Here is a 15,591-nt window from a genome sequence, read left to right as displayed (position 1 = left end):
ATCATGGCTTTAATTTTCTCAGTCAAAAAAGGGCTCTGCTGATTGAGACTGCCAAGGAAGAGACTAGTTCTTTTCATTTGTTTCATTGCCTTTTGTAAGACATCAGCTAGGAAGTGTAGACACACCTGTCATTTATAAATACAATAGTTTGACAGAATCTGTGACTTTTACCACCAAGTGAACTTAAAGTAATGTCAGCGCTCAATTCTTGGAAGTAGAATCATAGAATCATAGAATCATAGAATCATAGAATCATAGAATTGTTGAGGTTGGAAGGGACCTTTAAGATCATCGAGTCCAACCTTTAGGCTACCCTGACAAGAGCCACTTCTAAACCGTGTCCCTCAGTGCCCCATCTACCCTTTTTTTAAACACCTCCAGGGATGGTGAATCCACCACCTCCCTGGGCAGCCTATTCCAATGTTTAATAACCCTTTCAGTGAAAAAATGTCTCCTAATATCTAATCTAAACCTCCCCTGACGTAACTTGAACCCGTTTCCCCTCGTCCTATCACTTGTCACCGGGGAGAAGAGGTCAGCCCCCATCTCTCTACAACCTCCTTTCAGGTAGTTGTAGAGGGTGATAAGGTCTCAGCCTCCTCTTCTCCAGGCTAAACAACCCCAGCTCCCTCAGTCGTTCTTCATAAGGTTTGTAGCTGTGCCACAGTTGCTTTGATGTGGGTTATTCTCATTAATGACAAAATAATAACATGATAAGTAAACCTGGGAAATAGTGTCAAGATAGATCAGAAGCCAACATCTACTCTGTACGACGTATGTCTAAAGGCAGAAGGAAAATCCTTAAGTGAATGGACTTCAGACGTATGTGATAACACAAAGAGTTTCTATGGATTTGGAAATGCAAAATAGGAGTAAACTGTTTTGAGCAAACGATGTTAAATTCAGAAGAATGCATCATGTCTCATTCCACTAGTATTTTCTCTGAGGAAATAACTATGTGAGGGGCTAATCCTGTTCGCTACACAGACAAAACTCCCTTCAAGTCAGCGAGAGTTTTGCTGGTGTTATAGCTGCCTGATTGGTATCCAAATGTATTCAGATTTACAGTTTGAAGTGTCTCATAATCTTTCCAGCAAAAATACAACACTTAGTGGTCCCAATCCAGTGAAGACGTCCACATAGACAGATTCTTATTTACAGCCAGAGTGATTTACGGGAGCAGAGACTAAATCTGCCATTAAGATCGTTGACATAGCCTTCCGCAAAAGCAGGCCAAGAAACATTAGCGTAAAACTCTCTTCTTATTACTGAATGTTGTTTATAGCTGTTCTGTCAGTGCTCACCTCATAGAGATTCAGTACAACTGCTCATGTATTCATTCCCCAATGCCAATTTTTGTGCTTTATGTCCCCTTCTGTTAAAGAGGTCTAACTGCAGTGAAGTAAATATTATTCTTCTAGTACTGGGAATATGGAATTTAGAGACAAAGTCCGTGAGAAGCTTTTATATCTAGGCAGACCACCAGCTTAATCAGATTATTAATTTATGCTTGTTTCATTAAGGTGCAAGACCATTCCATTTACAGTGGCTTTTTTGGACACTGTGATAGCGCACCATTGCGTAGGAGCTTGTGCTCTGAATAGGAATTTCAAAGCAATCTAAAAATCTTTTACATAGTGTTTGCTGAATATTCCAGAAAGATAGATTCCATTCTCTTAGCATTGTCAGAATAAATAATTAATTAAACTAAACCACAACACACCAAACCAAACAAAACCAAACTCTCCACCAGTTTACTAGAAAAGGAGACAGTGATTTGTGTTACTTGTCCGCCAAAAATAGTTTACCTCCTATGGCTACAATATGTAAGTATAAATTTTGGTAAAGGTACAGTGAAAGAATAATCACAATGACAGCTAATACGCTCATAATTTTGAAGAAAAAGTTGGCAATATTTTCTGCTAATAGCCTGGCCACATAACTGAAGAAACACCTTTCAAATAAAGTCTTCCCAAAACAAGAGAGTGTGTTTTATACGTAATCCTGCTAAACCGAAGATGCTTTATGATATGTTGGGAAACCATTTTTTTCCCTTAAAGACTCGACAACCATTGTGATGACTGGTCTTCTTTCAAAAGAAAATACCATCCTATCTACAACATATTTATGATAAGAACACTCCCCAAATATGGGAGACAGTTTAAATTACTCTGCCTGGGGAGACTTCAACTTTCATTTTTAACTGTTTGGCTAGTGCTATAGCCACAAGGCTGCAAGGATTTCGGAAAGGAAATCCTTGCGAGCGCTGCCTGTTGAATTATTAGATATTCACAAGGACAAAGACTGTGAGCATAGCCCTGCACCAGCTAAGACACTGATTGAACTGTATGGGGATGTCGTACAAAACACCTGGGTTTAAATCCTCAGCCTTTTGCATTAGGGGTGCAAGGAAAGCATCTGTTTTTTCCTGGACTTTAAAGCTGAACTTTCATCCCCTACTGAATTTGAAACAAAACCACCTTCAACATTATAGGTTGGCTCCAAGCATGTTTTAACTATAGCATCAACATCACCCGGTATCTAGTGGTGACTTAGAAATTTGAATGTTACGTGTGCCTGTGAAGACAATGCACATTCTTTCTGCTTTCTTAGCCTTGCCGGTAAATACAGGCCATATGTAAATGGTTATAATCACTGAGTTTTTCCATATACAGTCAGGACATTAGGTATTGTATGAAAGTCATATACCACTATTATCTTTCAGAACAAGCAGGCCTTATTAATTTCACTGCTGATATCATATTATGCTTTTATTTTTGTAGGAGTATGTTATCGTAATAGATACGAAACGGATCATTGATTCTTTGCATGAAGTCTATATTGCTTGGGCAATGTACTTCAGTTCTAGCCTGCTGCATCCCAGTCATTCCAACAGTAACCCTCCTGGATGCAGGATGGCCAGTTATATTGAGTTCTGTGGAATTAATTACTTTCTAGAAAGTAACGTATAATGAAAAGATAAGGTAAGTTGTAACCTCTCTATTTGAAAAACTACTGTTGCACTTACTTAAAAATCCAAACCAACTTGAGCACTTCCTTTCTCCAAAGCAAATAATTAAGAGTTAAATCAGAGAAGCGTGGTAAGTTATACAATTAATTCTTGGAAGAGCATCTGGATCTTGAAAGATTTAGCAAGCACAAGGAAATAATTGCAGTAGGATCTTCATTAGGTTTGATACATTTTGCGTAATTTTTTTTCTATTAAATTAATCATTGCTATTTGTCACTCAAGTATTTCGGAGGTAATTAATCTAACATGCATCCTGGCTCTGGTCCACAACATACATCCGTACTGCTCAGGCCAATCTCTGTGGTATTCTTGTTTCTTTCTGATATGTCAAGGCAGAAGCATGTTTTTTGTACTTGTTCTCCACAGCTTTGCCGAGTTTATAAAAGATGCTGAGCACAATGAGCCAGGTCATGCCTGCTCTTTAAAATGTGCTTTGCAGAAGATTTAAGAGAAGAGGGACAAAAAAAAATGTACTAAGTACGGTATTTTGTGCTCATTGCTGGAAGCGCAGTCCATATCACAACAGTCAGTTTGTATCATAGTAGTGTTGAGCTACATGTTGAGTTTTGCTTAACACTCCATTGCTAAAATGAAGGATGATCTTTGAGTTGAAAAGTGTAGAAAAAGAAAGAGAGTGTGAGAGAGAACAGGAGAGGCAGGGCCACAAGTCATTTCTTCTGTTAAAAGCTATATTTAATATTTCCCTTGATACTTAAAAGTTTTCTGACAGCTCTACAAAGCATTCAGATCATCAGATTTAATGACTTTGCGCACCTAAATTAGGTATTTCAGGTTTAGAAGCCTAAATTCAATCTACATGGCCTAATTGGAAAGCTGTCACTTAAATAGAGGCTAATCAGAATTTCTGAAAAACAATTATTTTGTTTCAAGATTCAGATATGGATTGAGATCCCCAAATTTTGAGACCTACATTCAGTTATTTTGCACTAGATCTCCATGTTCTTTCTTGCTTTTTAGGGCTGCAGTGTGTGAGGAGGCAACCAACAATATCTACAGCAGTACTGCTGAGGTATTTCTCTATTCCCATCTTGGTTTTGTAAGAACGGACTAGTTTCTGTTATTTTTTTCCCTTGTTTGCTTAAAGTGAAATGAGACAGTATTTATAGGGGGTTATTGAGACATTGGGGGCTACACTGTGAAATTCTAAAGCTTCTTAGAAGACACCTATCTAGGATAAGGGGAAAAAAAAGACCATTCTTTTGTCAGCCTTGATATCAAATGCCATAACTTAAGAGCTTTTAACAAGAATTGTAGTGAGACAAGAAGTTGCTGTTGACAGGAAGAAGTAGGGCGCAATTGTTAGAGAGGGCAAGGGTTAACAGAATCAAGGAAATGTGGCACCTGCAGGACTGAAGACATTTAACATCCATTAAGTTTTTTTGATTAAACAAGACAGAAAGATGCTATTTCTCAGCTATAAAATATTTTGTATGTAATAACTGTCATCAGTATCTTGTTGATAAAGATTCTTGTTAGTAGAAAATAGAATAAATGAGAAGAAAGTTTCTAACTATCAGGAAAACAATGTTTTGAAGCAGGATAAAGTAGTGATGGTTTTGTCCCATTAAAGAGAGTCTTTTATTCACTTCAGAAGAACATTGCCTGATGTGAAGATATCCATGAACAAGATGAAATGCCTTCAAAGGTCTTCTCCATTCCTAGGTTACGCTTTTAACTCGGGAGTTGGCCTGCTTGAGTTTTAGTTATTGAAAAACTGCTCAGTGGGCTCAGAGGGGCGACCAGCCCATCCCTCCCACATCAAGGGATTCTTAAGGGCTCCTCCCAAACTGAAAAGGCAACTTGAACCTGTTTATTTTATGAGGCAGGCAAAATTTTCCATCGCTTAAAGTTTTGGCTTAAAACTCTTATTCCAACTGCAAAATTGTGCATTAGCCATGGGAATAAGCATGAGGTATTAATCTGCTTAGATTTCAATAATTTATCCTCCGAGGCACCCAATGGATAGCAAGTTTAGCCAAGTAGCTTGAAGGAATGTTTAAATAGAACTTTTCCACGTGTTAAACAAACATTGATGACTGACAGTAAAACATAAATTAAAGTCATAAGAAAAATAGTCACAGAATCCATTGCTATGAAAGAGAGCTTTTCAAAGGTACATGAAATATTTGAAGCTAAACAATGTAGCCCATTACTGTCAGAATTTCTTCTCTTTTCTTAGCCTTATATTCTACTGACTTATTGTGTTTTTTTAAATTTTTGCATAGCTTTGAAGTGTTTGGCCATAATTTGAGCCTCCCACTATGGGGTTGTTTATCAAGTGACATTTGGTTTGTTAACTACTCTGTCAAGATGTGAGTATTCAAAAAATTTAATCAATACCTATTTTTTGTGGTAACTTCAGGAGTTTTATTCCGTCTTTCCAGTCAATTGCTTTGAAACATATTTCCAAGTTACGTCTGCGTAGAATTTCTCTTTTTCCCCTCCTTGATCTTGAAAAATTAGGTCAAACTTGATTTTTAGGTCACAGTAGAGAAGCACAAAAATCAGTAACTACTTCACACCGTGCTTTATAATAACACTTTCATTTATCCACAATCCTGATCTTTTATCAAAGAGTTGAGAAGTGATGAATTTCATACTCACTACTTACAAAAAAAAGGCACATCCTTTTGTACGACAAATAATTCATCTTATCAATATATGATAACCTGAAGATTTCAGTTACAGGTCAAAATTTTATTTTTTATTTCAAGTTCAAAACCTCAAAATTCTTGAGTTAGAATAGCTTTTGGATGTGTTTTGCCTGCTTCTACAAGGAATCAAAAAAGTAGTTTTAAATCAGCTAAGATAGATACTTCTCTAAATTGCTATAGTATCCAAGGAGCTCTTAAAGAAGTCTCTCTTCATGCAAGATTTTGTATTTGGACCCCGGTGGAGTGGGGCTGCCAACCAAAGGATGGAATAAAGATGGCATTGCAACCCCCCCTATTCCCCGAAACGCTCTGACATCTTGAATGTTGTTGAGTTTATGGGAACCAGAAATCAAATCAGGTAAGTTCGCTTCAAGCTATAGTCAATAAAAATCAGAGCGAGGCCGCAAAAGCAAGACAGAAACAGCTTATGTATGCCCAGCACCTCACATACCCATGGGTAAGGCTCCTAGGTGCTGCCACCGTGCTGGCACTAATGACAGAGACAGGGGGAAGGAGTACAAGAAACAAACAAAAGCTCCAAAGGATAGCCCAGACTCATTTCCAGGTTCTAAGGAGGGCTTTAAAATGTAAAATTACAGGCACGTGAAACTGTCCTTTTAATTTCTCTATTCAATTATTATGCTTTCACTAGGCTCTTACGAAAGGGAAAGAAAGAAAGAAAGAAAGAAAGGCAGCAGAGAGCTTAGCCGTGGATGGAAGACTAGCAGAGAAGAGATGAGGAAAGCGTAGTCCCGTTTTCTTTGTAGCACCTCTTTGCTATAGAAAACTCTTGCCGCTTCTTTTGCAATCTTGAGAGAGGTCAGAAAAGAAGAACAAATGTGACCCCTAGAAAATAATCTCTTTCATCTCCCTTGCTCTGCTAAGGATACACTTCTTGTCTTGCAAATGGAGCCGTTTGACAATCATTGCTCTCAGTGTCTGGTTAAGCTTCATTTTTGGTGCTAACAACTAGTGCACTTTTGACCTCCCTGTGCTGCAGTAGACATACAGTGGCAAAAAAGGTCAAGGAACAACTTTTCCACAAAGATTATAGTCACAAACCTTTTCCTCTGGGCAACCTCAGAACTTGTATATTGGCCTTATTGGACTTGATTTTAAGAAAATTCAAGGTTGCTCCAGTGTGAGCAAAGACAGTCATTCTTCTGCTATTGCTGTGGAGCCGCCGTACTAGTCGCCTTCTTGAGACACACTTTTCTTTACACTTTCTCCAGTGTGTTTACGTGCAGCTTTCTGTGCCTTTAAAAAGGCAGGGGGATAAGAGTTGTCTGTTCTCTGCAAAAGCGTGGGCTTGTCTAGCTGTGGTGAGAGCAAAGAGGCCAGTACTGGTTGGGACGGGAAAAGTAAGCACACAGTTTTTGGAATCACTAAATTATTCAGTTGCCCAGAGTTCATATACCAGCACTAGCAATACATAGACTATTAAATATATAAAAACATTAAAGCTTTTGTTTTTACACTAATAAAAAAATAAGCCTTTCAGCATTGTCTTATGTAAATACTCTTAACTCATAGATTGTAAACCAAATTAATAGTGCAATACCTATTCCATTTTTCTGTCTTATAAAATATTTAAAACTTAGTCTCATAAAAGCGGCCAGGAATTCAAATCCAGGCACCATTCCATCATCTAATCTAGGGGATTTACCCGAGTGATCCATTTAAAGGTCTTTTCCTGTCATTACTTACTTTTTTTCATGTTTATATTCTAGGACACATGGTATGCTGTGAATAAGCTGGGTCTCTGTCATTAGCCAGTGCTAAAGGGCAATTCGTCAGGTGCCTCTGGCACTATGCACTTAGCAACTATAATTGTGAAAAGGATCTAAATTCTGCAAAATCTTGTGTTGGCAGCAATAACCACAAATTGCAATGCAATTTAAAAAATATAGCTGGTTAATGTATTATTTAACTGGTAGAATTTCTTTAGAACACGGGCATTTATATTTCCTTTTAAAAGTGTGTAATTTGTTATGGAACTCAGTACTCAAATTCAAGACAACTATTTTTTGCTCTTTCCAAAGATATTTACAACAGTAAAATGTAGAGACTGGGTCATGAAATAAATTAAGTTTAAAACCTACTATTTCTCACTGGACCTTGAAAGAGATTTCTCTATCCAGAATGAGACCATGACAAACCCAGCCCAGTACAGACGTAGTAAGTAATAGGCAGCACCGCAGCTTCTCCTGTTTAAAACGCCAGATTGCTACTTAGCCAAAAGTATCGGCATATGACGAAGTATAGTGGGGATGAAACTGCTACAGCACAAAGAAATAACTGTGCCTTTTCTAAACACGCAGCAGGGAAACATGTTTAAGGACTTGGGCTAAGGAAAGGTGCTGCCATTCTTTTTTCAGCCACGCTTCAAACAGGTGATGGGCCTCTGGTTCTGCAGGCAGATTCATCGCACCTCACCAGCACTTTAATAAGTTCATATTAGTTGCTTCTGGTTTCCATCTGTGTAATGGAAAATACCTTGCATAAAGACTGGCTATTTATGGGGCCACTGTGGTATATTTTTACATCATAACAATACTGCCTTTTTAAGCTACTATTTCCTACTCTCATCCAGTTTCCCATACTTATTTCTTGTATCACCACTTATTTGTTTATTTGTACACTGTTTTGCCCTGGTGAATACGAGACCTCACTATGCAACTTCCACTTTCCAACACTGCAAAGGAAGAAATACTCAGGGATCTTTTCCCCCTTTCATCCTAATCGTATCCTCTGTGCTGAGAACAGAATTTCCTGATAAGCAAAACAGACAATGAGAGTCTGTAGCCTGCTTTATGGTGCAGGCATTACTAGTAAATGAAACAGCAAGAGCTCCCTTTTCATAACCACTATTTATGGATCCTTGCATAGGAACAGCTTGGCTTCTGTTCACTAGCACTGCGAAATTACATTTGTAAAACGTTGTGAAAATACATGAAATTACATTTAAGGACTTGGGGCCTGGTTTTAAATGTGCGTGGGCATAAATGGAAGAACTGTATACTATGTAATTTTGCTTCTTTTTAAAATTTGGCTGATGAGAAATCCTTCATGTGCCTATTTGTGAGTAGGAGTAGAGAGGAAGTGTTGTTTGTTTTCTCCTTTTAATATCAAAGAGATACTCTTCTAAAACCTACTCGATTGTTACCTTTCGTGCAAGGCAAAAATAACAATGTATTCACAAAAGAAGCAGCATTGGGGAAAATAACTTAAATGAGATACTCATTTGAACATTTTGTTATAAGGTCCCATTAGTAATGAAGAATAAGATAAGGACATTTTAATCCAAAGTGATGTTTCAGCAAAAAATATTGTAAAGATGATATATTTACCAGGTACATTTTAGATTCAAGTATATAACCGTAGCTGTTACAATAATTCTGGTAGTAGCCCACACCTACCTTGATAAATGTTTTTTTCGGTTGTGCAGAAGCCTCACCAAATCCTCTCTTCTCCACGTGCTGGCTCACATACATCACTCACTCACCCAATTCTGCTTTCCGAGCACCTGATCTGTCATTTCATTCTTTCCTATTAAAGACTGTCAGCTGCTGTTCACCAGAGTGACCGGGAAGTTTATCCCACGTTCTTAAGCCTTTGTTTTCCAACTCAACACATAATCAGTGCTGAAAGTCAAGCTGTTCCCCAGAGGCCCGTTTTTCTGCAGCACCAGATCTATATGTGTTTGTTGCAGATAATAAATAACTACAGTTCTAATACCGCTAAAAACATCGCGTCACCCCTTCTTTTTTGGAAGAGCTGGATGAAATCTCAGCCCCTGTTCACAGATGCCAGGGTTCAGCTGCAGATCTGTTTTGATGAAATCTCAGCCCCTGTTTAGGGATGCCAGCTGTAGTAGGTGAGACAGGGCAAGCCAAGAACATTGTTCTGGTAGCACCAAGAGCGACTGGAAGGATGTTCCAGAAGCTGCTTTCTTTCTTACCTTTCTACAGACTTCATGAGAATACGATAAAATATAATAAGTAGACTGTAGATTTCTAAGATTAACATGAACTCACTTTATATCTTTCTAATTTGACCAAGCTTAATAAATACATCCAGAGATATTTCATTAGTGTGTTTCCTGTCACAAAAAGGATCAGGAAATACAAATATTATTGATCACCATTGAAAAACCATCAGAAAATAATTTTAATGTATATGATATTTGAAAAGAACCACCTGAATCTTCAGATGAAGATATATAAGTCGGCTTGCAATTGAAACTATATCTTTACTTCTAAGAAAATATTAAAATTCAGAATTCCAGTTGTATGCAAAATGTAGTTTCTGTCCTGGCTTTTTTTAAAGACTCATAAAGTAAAAGTGCTGGTATAAAATTTTCTTGAAGAAAAAAAAAAGCATATGATTGCATAAAACTTTCACAGTACAATGGAAGTCTAAGAGAAATATAATTATTATTGTCGGTTTATCACTTCAAACATGTTGTTGTAAATGTCATTATTTCAGACGAGTTTGAAAACAGGTTTTCCATTTCGCACTTTATTTGACAAGGTGATTCATTGTGTAGAGCAGTTTAAGATGTCAGTCCTCGTGGAAAGAATTGAGTTGTGCTGATGTGCTTATGAGCATTCCTCCATCAAAGTATATGATTAAAGAAGGGTTATTCTTCTGAAATATTGTTACACAACTGGCCTGAAATATGAGTGTTTTCTTTATTGAAATATAATTTATCACAGTTAACACCTTCGAGGTAACCATGTATATGTTACATATGGCGTATGGAAAACTGGTTACAGTTATCCCCCAAATTATATTTGAGATAATTTCTTATGCTGCAGCACAATAGCTTGTCAAGTAATTGAAATAATTTGTTTCTGACATCACATCTTCATTCTCAACAGGGGATGAAGAGGAAAGAAAAGAAACACAGGCATTCTCTATGCTTTTTGTACGTGCCTTGTGTCTGTTAGCGGCCCATTTTTGATTGCCTCAGAGAAAGCAGAAATCTTCCATCTTGCTTGGGACATTTTTGCATTGAGTTAGGAAATCTCCCCTGTTCTTTCAGCGGACAACAGCTTTCATCATGGAGAATGAAGTTTGCTCTCCACTGTCATTAGTTCGAACTAACCTGCTATCTTAGCACAGCTGCCTATTCTATATTTAGACTCCTTTACAATCCCACTAAGCTATTTGACTCAGTAATTTCTCGTAGAAATGAAATTCCACAGATTAATTATATATCATGCAAAGGAGAACAGTATCTCCTTCCATCATGTCTAAATTCACTACCAATCCATTTCCATGAGCGACTTGGTATTATGCGGCTGGGAGAAGAAGACAGACAGATTTGTCTTAACCAAACCATTCATTATTTTGAATACTATCATGTCTGTTGTGTTACAAAATGCTATCAAATAGTTATAGATCTATAGTCTAGGCATAACTCACCTTTCACTCTCCCCCTCCCTCCATTCTTTCCTTCCTCTCTCCTCTCCTCTCCTCTCCTCTCCTCTCCTCTCCTCTCCTCTCCTCTCCTCTCCTCTCCTCTCCTCTCCTCTCCTCTCCTCTCCTCTCCTCTCCTCTCCTCTCCTCTCCTCTCCTCTCCTCTCCTCTCCTCTCACATTTCTGCACTTGTCTAATAAGGTGATCTTTACATTTCCAGATGCCGTTCTACATATGAAAATCCAACACACGGGATATATGGCTAAGGACTAAGGTGCTGATATACGTACTGCCTTTGTCTTCCCCTCGTACTGTGGCCATAAGAGTGGTGAGTGGCACAGAAATATGTACACACTGATTACAATTTGACTTTAGTCACAATTGACGATAATTATTAAGAACACATCCCTCCCCCTCCAAAGAACTCACACATAGATATCCCTCCCCCTCCGAGAAGAAACCTCCTCTTCAACACCCTATGTTTAATGCAATCAAATGTTAATTAACTGACAATGGTACATCTGATTGATATGCTTGGCATACTGAACAGCAGATTCAGAAAAATGAGTACTCATGAATAGCATCACTGTGCAGTTTGCAATAACAAGTCTAGCAATAGAGATAAATCTTTTTCAATTCAGTGTAGCTCCTACGGTTCTACAAATGTTTTAACCAGAGCTAGTTCCCATCAGCCGCCGTTGAAGCTCCACCTCCCCCTCTGCTTCTTTCTTCTTTTTCAGCCATCAGCCAGCATGCCATTTGCAGATCCAAATCCTCCCTCCAGCCGAGCTGGCACAGCTGCAGCATTACGTATCTACCAGCCACTTTCTCTTCCCTCCAAGCCCCTACTGTTCTGCCTGCCCCAAGCCCACCTTCCCAAACGTTACCTGTACACAGCACGTTACAGACACAGGTTGCAAACCCTTCCTTTAGTTGCTGAATTGGGCAAGAAGAAAAGGTACAAGTGGAGAACTGCTCAGCTCAGAGGACCAGAGGATAAGAGATACAGGAAATGTAAAATGAACAGCAACAGGTTTGAGAAACATTTATATTCTCATTTAAGGCAAACTCCCCTTAACAGAGGAAGCTTTCTTTGGTAGCCATATTAATAGTGGAAAACAGAGCTCTATGCGCATGAAAAGCTTTTTAAAGGCTTTGCCTCCACAAAATATGGCCAAAAGCATCACTGATCCGATGGGCTGGCACAGATGCTCAGCAACGCAACGGAACTGTAGGGTTGAGGGTTTTTTTTGATTCATGCCACAACTTTAACCATTGAAAAGACATTTCCATAATCTTTTCAGCACTTTGAAAGACCTACTTTGAGGTAAGCGAAGCAAAAACTATAGAGAGACATAGATCTGTCTGGCATCAGTATGTCAGGATAAATAATGATCAGTTAATAGAACTATCATAATCCTACCGAGCTTAGAGTATTCTTGATTAAACTGCTGGCAGGGGACCACTAGGATTTACAGAAAGATTGCTTTCTGTTTTCTTTTCCTTTTATATTTTTTTGTCTGCCATTGTATATTATTTAAAATCTGCTTGCTACAACTTCATTTCCAAGATTGTTAGAGGCAGATGTTTCTTCAGCCCAAATTTGGTTCTGTTCCTTACGAAGAAACAACACAACCCACGCCCTCCAAAGGCAATTCTGGGATCAAGCTTTTGATTTAAGAGCTACAGAGCAGAAGTTCGGGTCTACGCACACAGTAGCCTGTATGAGAAACTGCCATACCACCTTGCCTGAGGCCACATTATTTCCCGTAACATTTAACACCCCCTGTAAAAAAAAAAGGGATAGATTTGGGGTAGGTGGTTGATGCTCAGTATCAGTTCTTCCAGAGTCTGGTTTTTTTCATTCTGTAAATGAAGTGTATCAAGAACGGTTTATGTTTTTCCACTATTGCTTGAAATCTTGTCAAATGTGTTTCCCTTTCCCTGTCATTCTCATAATGTTTCTTTGGAAAATGCTACAACTGGATCCTTGCTGCATTTAAAACATCATCACAGTAATTACAAAGAAGAGAAAAATCTTTAAAAAATTGCATGTGCTCTTAAAATTATTTTCAGTTCTATTTCCAAACTCAGAATGTCACAGAGACGTGAGCTCAACACAAGGCAGAAGTAAAAACATTTACTTGTCTAACTGTTCTTTTCATACCGTGTCAATTCATTTTAAGGAGGATGTAATTCTGTACTTCTTGTAATTTTTAAGAATTAGCTTGACAACTAGAATAACCCAGTAATATTTGTACACTAAAATTACTGACTTATACAATTCTAAATTCATTTTTAACTTAGTTAATTTGCCCACCCCCCAGAAATAAAGTAATACTACTTGCTATTGCGTAGGAAATTCCATTCTTAAAGCACTGAAGCACTTAGAATTCATCCAGCGCACAGACCCAAGCGATGCCAAGTTCATTTATGGTTTAGTCCTTAAAAACATTTCTAAAATCAGGGATGAGCATGGGTTTACTGAGCAAACAGTAGTCACATGAAAAATGAATGCTATTCAGGTTGGTAGAAAAGGTATAAAAGACACTGCGAGTCTGAAAAATTAGAAGCACAGCACTGAAGGCAATAGATCAGATGTCATTTGTTGGCCAAAATCCCTCTCAAAGTGATGCTATTATTAGGAATAAGTTTGTAGAAACTTGTCAGTGAAGGAGATTGACTTGGCTAAGAACTTGACATCCCCGTTAATCCTCTTGAGCCAAGTATGAGTACGGTCTGGCCTCAACATTAATAACCCCTTCTCTGTGCACTGCAGCACAGGAACCTTACAACATTGCCCCCCCCCAAAAAGCAGCTCTTTTACCTGATACATTTGAGTCAAAACATGTTGTTTTGCTCAACACAGGGGAGTCGAAATAAAATTCTGAAATACGTGACATGGGAGGCTATGTCATTCGTGGATCCTGTCACCATGGAGGAAGGTTGAGATGCCATTTAACTGACAGCGACTCTTTATTGGAGCTTATTGTGACACAAACAGGAACAATTTCAGTATCTTTGCCTGTGTCTGGATGGTTACGTGTACACAGGTATACGATGAACAGCACAAAGAGCCAGAAGGAGACAGAGTTGCCACCTAAACTTGCTGTAACAAAGGTGCAGAGGCACTGTTCCATAAAAACGCTTTGACTTACCTTGAGAAAAAGTCAAACCATTAAGTGGGAAAGACTGGGGACACGGTTTACAAGGCTATCCATATATAAAACTACTGTGATTACAAAACACCTCCTAAATCGTAGTCCCAGGCAAGTTTTTTTACCACCGGCATTAGCGTGCATTCCCCTTGCTTAGAGCCGGAGCGCTCTGGCTCTCCGTGGAAGGAATGTGAAGCAGGCAGGAAAGGGAGATCCACGTGTCAGGGCCATTGCTGTCAAATGGCCTCCTCACACATTGCAGATGTTGTTCAAGCATGAGCCAGGGAGCGTGTGGAATAAAAAGCAGCCTATGGAACTTTAGGTGGGGATAAATGCTGCAGAAAGCTTGCAGCGTGCTTCTACACCACAGGAAAATTTCACCAGCAGGGAACAGGATCTATACAGGCACCTATGTATGGGCTGATCTTAGAGGTAATATTGGTACATCAACATTAATTTTACACTATACTCACATTTTTCTTTAGGAAATTAGCACTAGAACTTCTTGCAAGTTCTAAGCACAATTTGGCCATAAGTATACAACTTGTACTAAGACGTGAACAAATCCTGTACAGTACATATCAGGGATTTCTCTTCCTTTAGAACCAATTTTTATTCGCAAAAAAAGTATTCCTATGTATTCTGAGAAGAAAAATAAAAAATGGTCAAGCTTCTAACCATGCCAAAAAAGAAACAGTTGATAATGATGGGTCTTGCGTCACAGCCATAAAAATGATGACTTTATCTCATGAGACCAAATAATATAGATCTGGCAATACTAGTTAAATTTAAATGTTCAGCATCTCTCTGAAAGGAACCACAGAAATTTGAGTTGTGACCATATAATATTCCAGATATTGTATGATGAATATGTGGCTTATTGATTTGACAAGTACTACTATTTTCCCCCAGGAAAAAAGCAAATTTGTGGCAAATGGCCTAATAGAATGGTACAAGTAATTGATGGAGTTCTGCACAGTCTGTTGGGTGAGGTGACAGATCTGAAAAGCCTCTGACTTATTACTTTTCCTGTCATCATAGTGTAAGGTATGACTATAGTCAAAGTAAGTTTAAAAAAATACAATATAAATCAGAAAATGCCAGGGAGAAAAAAAGAATGATTCCAAATTCAATTCTTATGTCAAGACCATTTAAAAAATCATGTTTGAAATAATTCATAGATTAACATAATTGTTACTGTAAATATTTTACTAAAATTAGGAGCTATAATCCAAATTACTTCACGTATAATTCAAAAAAATATTTTAAAAAATAGTAAAGTGATCTTTAGCTATATAGTTAT

The sequence above is a fragment of the Larus michahellis genome, chromosome 4 (genome assembly GCF_964199755.1).
Source record: "Larus michahellis chromosome 4, bLarMic1.1, whole genome shotgun sequence".
In the NCBI taxonomy this organism is placed as follows: Eukaryota; Metazoa; Chordata; class Aves; order Charadriiformes; family Laridae; genus Larus; species Larus michahellis.
This window is presented reverse-complemented; position numbering follows the sequence as displayed.